This window comes from Callionymus lyra, unplaced genomic scaffold (genome assembly GCF_982586985.1).
Source record: "Callionymus lyra unplaced genomic scaffold, fCalLyr1.hap1.1 HAP1_SCAFFOLD_483, whole genome shotgun sequence".
Classification (NCBI taxonomy): Eukaryota; Metazoa; Chordata; class Actinopteri; order Syngnathiformes; family Callionymidae; genus Callionymus; species Callionymus lyra.
In genome coordinates this window covers 10,001-20,000 of record NW_028258790.1, presented here as the reverse complement: position 1 = coordinate 20,000, position 10,000 = coordinate 10,001, and the positions used below count along the sequence as shown (strand labels likewise).

The following is a 10,000-nucleotide window of genomic DNA, read 5'->3' as shown; positions in this document are numbered from 1 at the left end:
TAAACACTTTGCTCTTTTTCCCCCTCTCCCAACCAGGGGGCCTTGGGAGCCTCCTCCTGCGGGGATGGGGAACCAGGGGCCTGGGGAACATTTTCAACACTTTGGGGCATTTTTAAACACTTTGCTCTTTTTCCCCCTCTCCCAACCAGGGGGCCTGGGGAGCCTCCTCCTGCGGGGATGGGGTACCAGGAGGCCGGGGAACATTATTCAACACTTTGGGGCATTTTTAAACACTTTGGTCTTTTTCCCCCTCTCCCAACCAGGGGGCCTGGGGAGCCTCCTCCTGCGGGGATGGGGAACCAGGGGCCTGGGGAACATTTTCAACACTTTGGGGCATTTTTAAACACTTTGCTCTTTTTCCCCCTCTCCCAACCAGGGGGCCTTGGGAGCCTCCTCCTGCGGGGATGGGGAACCAGGGGCCTGGGGAACATTTTCAACACTTTGGGGCATTTTTAAACACTTTGCTCTTTTTCCCCCTCTCCCAACCAGGGGGCCTGGGGAGCCTCCTCCTGCGGGGATGGGGAACCAGGGGCCTGGGGAACATTTTCAACACTTTGGGGCATTTTTAAACACTTTGCTCTTTTCCCCCCTCTCCCAACCAGGGGGCCTTGGGAGCCTCCTCCTGCGGGGATGGGGAACCAGGGGCCTGGGGAACATTTTCAACACTTTGGGGCATTTTTAAACACTTTGCTCTTTTTCCCCCTCTCCCAACCAGGGGGCCTGGGGAGCCTCCTCCTGCGGGGATGGGGTACCAGGAGGCCGGGGAACATTATTCAACACTTTGGGGCATTTTTAAACACTTTGGTCTTTTTCCCCCTCTCCCAACCAGGGGGCCTGGGGAGCCTCCTCCTGCGGGGATGGGGAACCAGGGGCCTGGGGAACATTTTCAACACTTTGGGGCATTTTTAAACACTTTGCTCTTTTTCCCCCTCTCCCAACCAGGGGGCCTTGGGAGCCTCCTCCTGCGGGGATGGGGAACCAGGGGCCTGGGGAACATTTTCAACACTTTGGGGCATTTTTAAACACTTTGCTCTTTTTCCCCCTCTCCCAACCAGGGGGCCTGGGGAGCCTCCTCCTGCGGGGATGGGGAACCAGGGGCCTGGGGAACATTTTCAACACTTTGGGGCATTTTTAAACACTTTGCTCTTTTTCCCCCTCTCCCAACCAGGGGGCCTTGGGAGCCTCCTCCTGCGGGGATGGGGAACCAGGGGCCTGGGGAACATTTTCAACACTTTGGGGCATTTTTAAACACTTTGCTCTTTTTCCCCCTCTCCCAACCAGGGGGCCTGGGGAGCCTCCTCCTGAGGGGATGGGGAGCCAGGGGCCTGGGGAACATTTTCAACACTTTGGGGCATTTTTAAACACTTTGGTCTTTTTCCCCCTCTCCCAACCAGGGGGCCTGGGGAGCCTCCTCCTGCGGGGATGGGGAACCAGGGGCCTGGGGAACATTTTCAACACTTTGGGGCATTTTTAAACACTTTGCTCTTTTTCCCCCTCTCCCAACCAGGGGCCTGGGGAGCCTCCTCCTGCGGGCATGGAGAACCAGGGGGCCTGGGGAGCCTCCTCCTGCGGGGATGGGGAACCAGGGGCCTGGGGGGCCTCCTCCTGCGGGGATGGAGAACCAGGGGGCCTGGGGAGCCTCCTCCTGCGGGGATGGGGAACCAGGGGGCCTGGGGAGCCTCCTCCTGCGGGCATGGAGAACCAGGGGGCCTGGGGAGCCTCCTCCTGCGGGGATGGGGAACCAGGGGGCCTGGGGAGCCTCCTCCTGCGGGGATGGAGAACCAGGGGGCCTGGGGAGCCTCCTCCTGCGGGGATGGGGAACCAGGGGGCCTGGGGAGCCTCCTCCTGCGGGGATGGAGAACCAGGGGGCCTGGGGAGCCTCCTCCTGCGGTCATGGAGAACCAGGGGGCCTGGGGAGCCTCCTCCTGCGGGCATGGAGAACCAGGGGCCTGGGGAGCCTCCTCCTGCGGGGATGGAGAACCAGGGGGCCTGGGGAGCCTCCTCCTGCGGGCATGGAGAACCAGGGGGCCTGGGGAGCCTCCTCCTGCGGGCATGGAGAACCAGGGGGCCTGGGGAGCCTCCTCCTGCGGGGATGGGGAACCAGGGGCCTGGGGAGCCTCCTCCTGCGGGGATGGAGAACCAAGGGGCCTGGGGAGCCTCCTCCTGCGGGCATGGAGAACATGGGGGCCTGGGGAGCCTCCTCCTGCGGGCATGGAGAACCAGGGGGCCTGGGGAGCCTCCTCCTGCGGGCATGGAGAACCAGGGGGCCTGGGGAGCCTCCTCCTGCGGGGATGGAGAACCAGGGGCCTGGGGAGCCTCCTCCTGCGGGGATGGAGAACCAAGGGGCCTGGGGAGCCTCCTCCTGCGGGCATGGAGAACATGGGGGTCTGGGGAGCCTCCTCCTGCGGGGATGGAGAACCAGGGGGCCTGGGGAGCCTCCTCCTGCGGGGATGGGGAACCAGGGGGCCTGGGGAGCCTCCTCCTGCGGTGATGGGGAACCATGGGGCCTGGGGAGCCTCCTCCTGCGGGGATGGAGAACCAGGGGGCCTGGGGAGCCTCCTCCTGCGGGGATGGAGAACCAGGGCGCCTGGGGAGCCTACTCCTGCGGGGATGGAGAACCAAGGGGCCTGGGGAGCCTCCTCCTGCGGGCATGGAGAACATGGGGGCCTGGGGAGCCTCCTCCTGCGGGGATGGAGAACCAGGGGGCCTGGGGAGCCTCCTCCTGCGGGGATGGAGAACCAGGGGGCCTGGGGAGCCTCCTCCTACGGGCATGGAGAACCAGGGGGCCTGGGGAGCCTCCTCCTGCGGGGATGGGGAACCAGGGGCCTGGGGAGCCTCCTCCTGCGGGCATGGAGAACCAGGGGGCCTGGGGAGCCTCCTCCTGCGGGGATGGGGAACCAGGGGGCCTGGGGAGCCTCCTCCTGCACCAGGGGGCCTGGGGAGCCTCCTCCTGCGGGGATGGGGAACCAGGGGGCCTGGGGAGCCTCCTCCTGCGGTGATGGGGAACCATGGGGCCTGGGGAGCCTCCTCCTGCGGGGATGGGGAACCAGGGGGCCTGGGGAGCCTCCTCCTGCGGGGATGGGGAACCAGGGGCCTGGGGAGCCTCCTCCTGCACCAGGGGGCTTGGGGAGCCTCCTCCTGCGGGGATGGGGAACCAGGGGGCCTGGGGAGCCTCCTCCTGCGGGGATGGGGAACCAGGGGCCTGGGGAACATTTTCAACACTTTGGGGCATTTCACAAGCGCTTCCCTCGCTTACGGCCACACCACCCTGAATGAGCCCGATCTCGTCTGATCTCGGAAGCCAAGCAGGGTCGGGCCCAGTTAGTACTTGGATGGGAGACCGCCTGGGAATACTGGGTGCTGTAAGCATTTTTTTTTGCCATTATTTGTGGGTAGAAAAGTGAGAAAAGTGACCTAAAATAGAACCGGGACTAGGCGGCAGTTCCCCCCACCAGGCGGCGGCATTTGGGGCATTATTTGTGGGTAAGAAAGTGAGAAAAGTGACCTAAAATAGAACCGGGACTAGGCGGCAGTTCCCCCCACCAGGCGGCGGCATTTGGGGCATTATTTGTGGGTAAGAAAGTGAGAAAAGTGACCTAAAATAGAACCGGGACTAGGCGGCAGTTCCCCCCACCAGGCGGCGGCATTTGGGGCATTATTTGTGGGTCAGAAAGTGAGAAAAGTGACCTAAAATAGAACCGGGACTAGGCGGCAGTTCCCCCCACCAGGCGGCGGCATTTGGGGCATTATTTGTGGGTCAGAAAGTGAGAAAAGTGACCTAAAATAGAACCGGGACTAGGCGGCAGTTCCCCCCACCAGGCGGCGGCATTTGGGGCATTATTTGTGGGTAAGAAAGTGAGAAAAGTGACCTAAAATAGAACCGGGACTAGGCGGCAGTTCCCCCCACCAGGCGGCGGCATTTGGGGCATTATTTGTGGGTCAGAAAGTGAGAAAAGTGACCTAAAATAGAACCGGGACTAGGCGGCAGTTCCCCCCACCAGGCGGCGGCATTTGGGGCATTATTTGTGGGTAAGAAAGTGAGAAAAGTGACCTAAAATAGAACCGGGACTAGGCGGCAGTTCCCCCCACCAGGCGGCGGCATTTGGGGCATTATTTGTGGGTCAGAAAGTGAGAAAAGTGACCTAAAATAGAACCGGGACTAGGCGGCAGTTCCCCCCACCAGGCGGCGGCATTTGGGGCATTATTTGTGGGTCAGAAAGTGAGAAAAGTGACCTAAAATAGAACCGGGACTAGGCGGCAGTTCCCCCCACCAGGCGGCGGCATTTGGGGCATTATTTGTGGGTCAGAAAGTGAGAAAAGTGACCTAAAATAGAACCGGGACTAGGCGGCAGTTCCCCCCACCAGGCGGCGGCATTTGGGGCATTATTTGTGGGTCAGAAAGTGAGAAAAGTGACCTAAAATAGAACCGGGACTAGGCGGCAGTTCCCCCCACCAGGCGGCGGCATTTGGGGCATTATTTGTGGGTCAGAAAGTGAGAAAAGTGACCTAAAATAGAACCGGGACTAGGCGGCAGTTCCCCCACCAGGCGGCGGCATTTGGGGACCCGTAGTGTGGGCAGAAAACTCACCAAAGTGACTTAAAATAGAACCGGTGCAGGCGGCATGTTCCCCCACCAGATGGCGGCATTTGGGGACCCGTAGTGTGGGCAGAAAACTCACCAAAGTGACTTAAAATAGAACCGGTGCAGGCGGCATGTTCCCCCACCAGATGGCGGCATTTGGGGACCCGTAGTGTGGGTAGAAAACTCACCAAAGTGACTTAAAATAGAACCGGTGCAGGCGGCATGTTCCCCCACCAGATGGCGGCATTTGGGGACCCGTAGTGTGGGTAGAAAACTCACCAAAGTGACTTAAAATAGAACCGGTGCAGGCGGCATGTTCCCCCACCAGATGGCGGCATTTGGGGACCCGTAGTGTGGGCAGAAAACTCACCAAAGTGACTTAAAATAGAACCGGTGCAGGCGGCATGTTCCCCCACCAGATGGCGGCATTTGGGGACCCGTAGTGTGGGTAGAAAACTCACCAAAGTGACTTAAAATAGAACCGGTGCAGGCGGCATGTTCCCCCACCAGATGGCGGCATTTGGGGACCCGTAGTGTGGGTAGAAAACTCACCAAAGTGACTTAAAATAGAACCGGTGCAGGCGGCATGTTCCCCCACCAGATGGCGGCATTTGGGGACCCGTAGTGTGGGCAGAAAACTCACCAAAGTGACTTAAAATAGAACCGGTGCAGGCGGCATGTTCCCCCACCAGATGGCGGCATTTGGGGACCTGCAGTGTGGGTAGAAAACTCACCAAAGTGTCCTAAAATAGAACCGGGACCAGGGGGCCTCTTCCCCCACCAGGTGGCGGGCTTGGGGGGCTTGGTTTCCGGGTAGAAAACTCACCAAAGTGTCCTAAAATAGAACCGGGACCAGGGGGCATGTTCCCCCACCAGGCGGCGGGCTTGGGGGGCTTGGTTTGCGGGTAGAAAACTCACCAAAGTGTCCTAAAATAGAACCAGGACCAGGGGGCATGTTCCCCCACCAGGCGGCGGGCTTGGGGGGCTTGGTTTGCGGGTAGAAAACTCACCAAAGTGTCCTAAAATAGAACCGGGACCAGGGGGCCTCTTCCCCCACCAGGCGGCGGGCTTGGGGGGCTTGGTTTGCGGGTAGAAAACTCACCAAAGTGACCTAAAATAGAACCGGGCTAGGCGGCATGTTCCCCCACCAGGCGGCGGGCTTGGGGGGCTTGGTTTGCGGGTAGAAAACTCACCAAAGTGTCCTAAAATAGAACCGGGACCAGGGGGCATGTTCCCCCACCAGGCGGCGGGCTTGGGGGGCTTGGTTTGCGGGTAGAAAACTCACCAAAGTGTCCTAAAATAGAACCGGGACCAGGGGGCATCTTCCCCCACCAGGCGGCGGGCTTGGGGGGCTTGGTTTGCGGGTAGAAAACTCACCAAAGTGTCCTAAAATAGAACCGGGACCAGGGGGCCTCTTCCCCCACCAGGCGGCGGGCTTGGGGGGCTTGGTTTGCGGGTAGAAAACTCACCAAAGTGACCTAAAATAGAACCGGGCCAGGCGGCATGCTCCCCCACCAGGCGGCGGGCTTGGGGGGCTTGGTTTGCGGGTAGAAAACTCACCAAAGTATCGGCAAAATAGAACCAGGGAAGGGGGGGATGTCGGTCACAAGGTGCCCGAGTCAGAGAACCAGGAAAACGGACATAAATCCAGAAAACCTCGGTGTCTGACTGCTCCTCAAAAAGTGGTCTTTTTGATGTCACGAGCGCAACCACCTAGAGGTTAATGGGGAGGGATGGTGTGAGCGCAAACGGATTTTTCCTAAGTGTGACTGCTCCTCAAAAAGTGGTCTTTTTGATGTCACGAGCGCAACCACCTAGAGGTTAATGGGGAGGGATGGTGTGAGCGCAAACGGATTTTTCCTAAGTGTGACTGCTCCTCAAAAAGTGGTCTTTTTGATGTCACGAGCGCAACCACCTAGAGGTTAATAGGGAGCGAGTACAACAGGGGAGGGAGTGAATGGGCTCGGACTGTGGCCGAGCCTGGTGCCTCAAAATCGGACAAGGTTGGACTGGAAGCCCGCTGAGAACTCTGGTTCTTTTGCCAGACGAAACGAATTTTTTCCGAGTGTGACTGCTCTGCAAAAAGTGGTCTTTTTGATGTCACGAGCGCAACCACCTAGAGGTTAATGGGGAGGGAGTGGAAAAAACGACAAAGTGTTGAGCTCCGGACCGGGATGGCGGGCGACTCGAGCGGTCATGCCCGACTTTGAGACACTTTGTCGCGGTCATGCGAGCGACCTCCACTGCTCCCCGGAGGTGCCCCGGACCGGGTTGGCGGGTGACTCGAGCGGTCCTGCCCGACTTTGAGACACTTTGTCGCGGTCATGCGGGCGTCCTCCGCCGGTCCCCGGAGGTGCCCCGGACCGGGTTGGCGGGTGACTCGAGCGGTCATGCCCGACTTTGAGACACTTTGTCGCGGTCATGCGGGCGTCCTCCGCCGGTCCCTGGAGGTGCCCCGGACCGGGGTGGCGGGTGACTCGAGCGGTCGTGCCCGACTTTGAGACACTTTGTCGCGGTCATGCGGGCGTCCTCCGCCGGTCCCTGGAGGTGCCCCGGACCGGGTTGGCGGGTGACTCGAGCGGTCGTGCCCGACTTTGAGACACTTTGTCGCGGTCATGCGGGCGTCCTCCGCCGGTCCCCGGAGGTGCCCCGGACCGGGTTGGCGGGTGACTCGAGCGGTCATGCCCGACTTTGAGACACTTTGTCGCGGTCATGCGGGCCTCCTCCGCCGGTCCCTGGAGGTGCCCCGGACTGGGTTGGCGGGTGACTCGAACGGTCATGCCCGACTTTGAGACACTTTGTCGCGGTCATGCGGGCGTCCTCCGCCGGTCCCTGGAGGTGCCCCGGACCGGGTTGGCGGGTGACTCGAGCGGTCATGCCCGACTTTGAGACACTTTGTCGCGGTCATGCGGGCCTCCTCCGCCGGTCCCTGGAGGTGCCCCGGACCGGGTTGGCGGGTGACTCGAACGGTCATGCCCGACTTTGAGACACTTTGTCGCGGTCATGCGGGCGTCCTCCGCCGGTCCCTGGAGGTGTCCCGGACCGGGTTGGCGGGTGACTCGAGCGGTCGTGCCCGACTTTGAGACACTTTGTCGCGGTCATGCGGGCATCCTCCGCCGGTCCCTGGAGGTGCCCCGGACCGGGTTGGCGGGTGACTCGAGCGGTCGTGCCCGACTTTGAGACACTTTGTCGCGGTCATGCGGGCGTCCTCCGCCGGTCCCTGGAGGTGCCCCGGACCGGGTTGGCGGGTGACTCGAGCGGTCGTGCCCGACTTTGAGACACTTTGTCGCGGTCATGCGGGCGTCCTCCGCCGGTCCCTGGAGGTGCCCCGGACCGGGTTGGCGGGTGACTCGAGCGGTCGTGCCCGACTTTGAGACACTTTGTCGCGGTCATGCGGGCGTCCTCCGCCGGTCCCTGGAGGTGCCCCGGACCGGGTTGGCGGGTGACTCAAGCGGTCATGCCCGACTTTGAGACACTTTGCCGCGGTCATGCGGGCGACCTCCGCCGGTCCCTGGAGGTGCCCCGGACCGGGTTGGCGGGTGACTCGAGCGGTCGTGCCCGACTTTGAGACACTTTGCCGTGGTCATGCGGGCGACCTCCGCCGGTCCCTGGATGGCGGGCTCCAGTGAGGTCGGCGGGGGAAGGCTCGGGCTGAGGCCGACTTCGGTGCCTCAAAGTCGGACAAGGTTGGATTGGAAGTCCGCTGTGTTGAGGACCAGTGGCATTCGGCGGTGGAACGCTCAGAACTTGGCCGACATCGGTGCCTCAACGTCGGACAAGGTTGGAGTGGATGACCGCTGATAACTCTGGTTCTTTTGCCAGACGAAAGAAATTTTTCCCGAGTGTGACTGCTCTGAAAAAAGTGGTCTTTTTGATGTCACGAGCGCAACCACCTAGAGGTTAATAGGGAGGCACCATAACAGGAGAGGGAGTGAAAAGGCTCGGACGGTGGCCGAGCCTGGTGCCTCAAAATCGGACAAGGTTGGAGTGGATGACCGCTGATAACTCTGGTTCTTTTGCCAGACGAAAGAAATTTTTCCCGAGTGTGACTGCTCTGAAAAAAGTGGTCTTTTTGATGTCACGAGCGCAACCACCTAGAGGTTAATAGGGAGGCACCATAACAGGAGAGGGAGTGAAAAGGCTCGGAGGGTGGCCGAGCCTGGTGCCTCAAAATCGGACAAGGTTGGAGTGGATGACCGCTGAAAACTCTGGTTCTTTTGCCAGACGAAAGAAATTTTTTCCGAGTGTGACTGCTCTGAAAAAAGTGGTCTTTTTGATGTCACGAGCGCAACCACCTAGAGGTTAATAGGGAGGCACCATAACAGGAGAGGGAGTGAAAAGGCTCGGAGGGTGGCCGAGCCTGGTGCCTCAAAATCGGACAAGGTTGGAGTGGATGACCGCTGAAAACTCTGGTTCTTTTGCCAGACGAAAGAAATTTTTCCCGAGTGTGACTGCTCTGCAAAAAGTGGTCTTTTTGATGTCACGAGCGCAACCACCTAGAGGTTAATAGGGAGGCACCATAACAGGAGAGGGAGTGAAAAGGCTCGGAGGGTGGCCGAGCCTGGTGCCTCAAAATCGGACAAGGTTGGAGTGGATGACCGCTGAAAACTCTGGTTCTTTTGCCAGACGAAAGAAATTTTTTCCGAGTGTGACTGCTCTGAAAAAAGTGGTCTTTTTGATGTCACGAGCGCAACCACCTAGAGGTTAATAGGGAGGCACCATAACAGGAGAGGGAGTGAAAAGGCTCGGAGGGTGGCCGAGCCTGGTGCCTCAAAATCGGACAAGGTTGGAGTGGATGACCGCTGAAAACTCTGGTTCTTTTGCCAGACGAAAGAAATTTTTCCCGAGTGTGACTGCTCTGCAAAAAGTGGTCTTTTTGATGTCACGAGCGCAACCACCTAGAGGTTAATAGGGAGGCACCATAACAGGAGAGGGAGTGAAAAGGCTCGGAGGGTGGCCGAGCCTGGTGCCTCAAAGTCGGACAAGGTTGGAGTGGATGACCGCTGAAAACTCTGGTTCTTTTGCCAGACGAAAGAAATTTTTTCCGAGTGTGACTGCTCTGCAAAAAGTGGTCTTTTTGATGTCACGAGCGCAACCACCTAGAGGTTAATAGGGAGGCACCATAACAGGAGAGGGAGTGAAAAGGCTCGGAGGGTGGCCGAGCCTGGTGCCTCAAAATCGGACAAGGTTGGAGTGGATGACCGCTGAACACTCTGGTTCTTTTGCCAGACGAAAGAAATTTTTTCCGAGTGTGACTGCTCTGCAAAAAGTGGTCTTTTTGATGTCACGAGCGCAACCACCTAGAGGTTAATAGGGAGGCACCATAACAGGAGAGGGAGTGAAAAGGCTCGGAGGGTGGCCGAGCCTGGTGCCTCAAAATCGGACAAGGTTGGAGTGGATGGCCGCTGAAAACTCTGG

The 10,000-nt window shown here is 59.6% G+C and overlaps 1 non-coding gene across 1 annotated transcript; it reads left to right on the top strand.

Moving 5' to 3' along the window:
* Nucleotides 1-3,250: 3,250 nt before the first annotated feature.
* LOC148057851 (5S ribosomal RNA) lies at nt 3,251-3,369 on the top strand. Its single transcript, XR_015710368.1, has one exon. It is a non-coding gene; the product is annotated as a 5S ribosomal RNA (ribosomal RNA).
* Nucleotides 3,370-10,000: the final 6,631 nt, after the last annotated feature.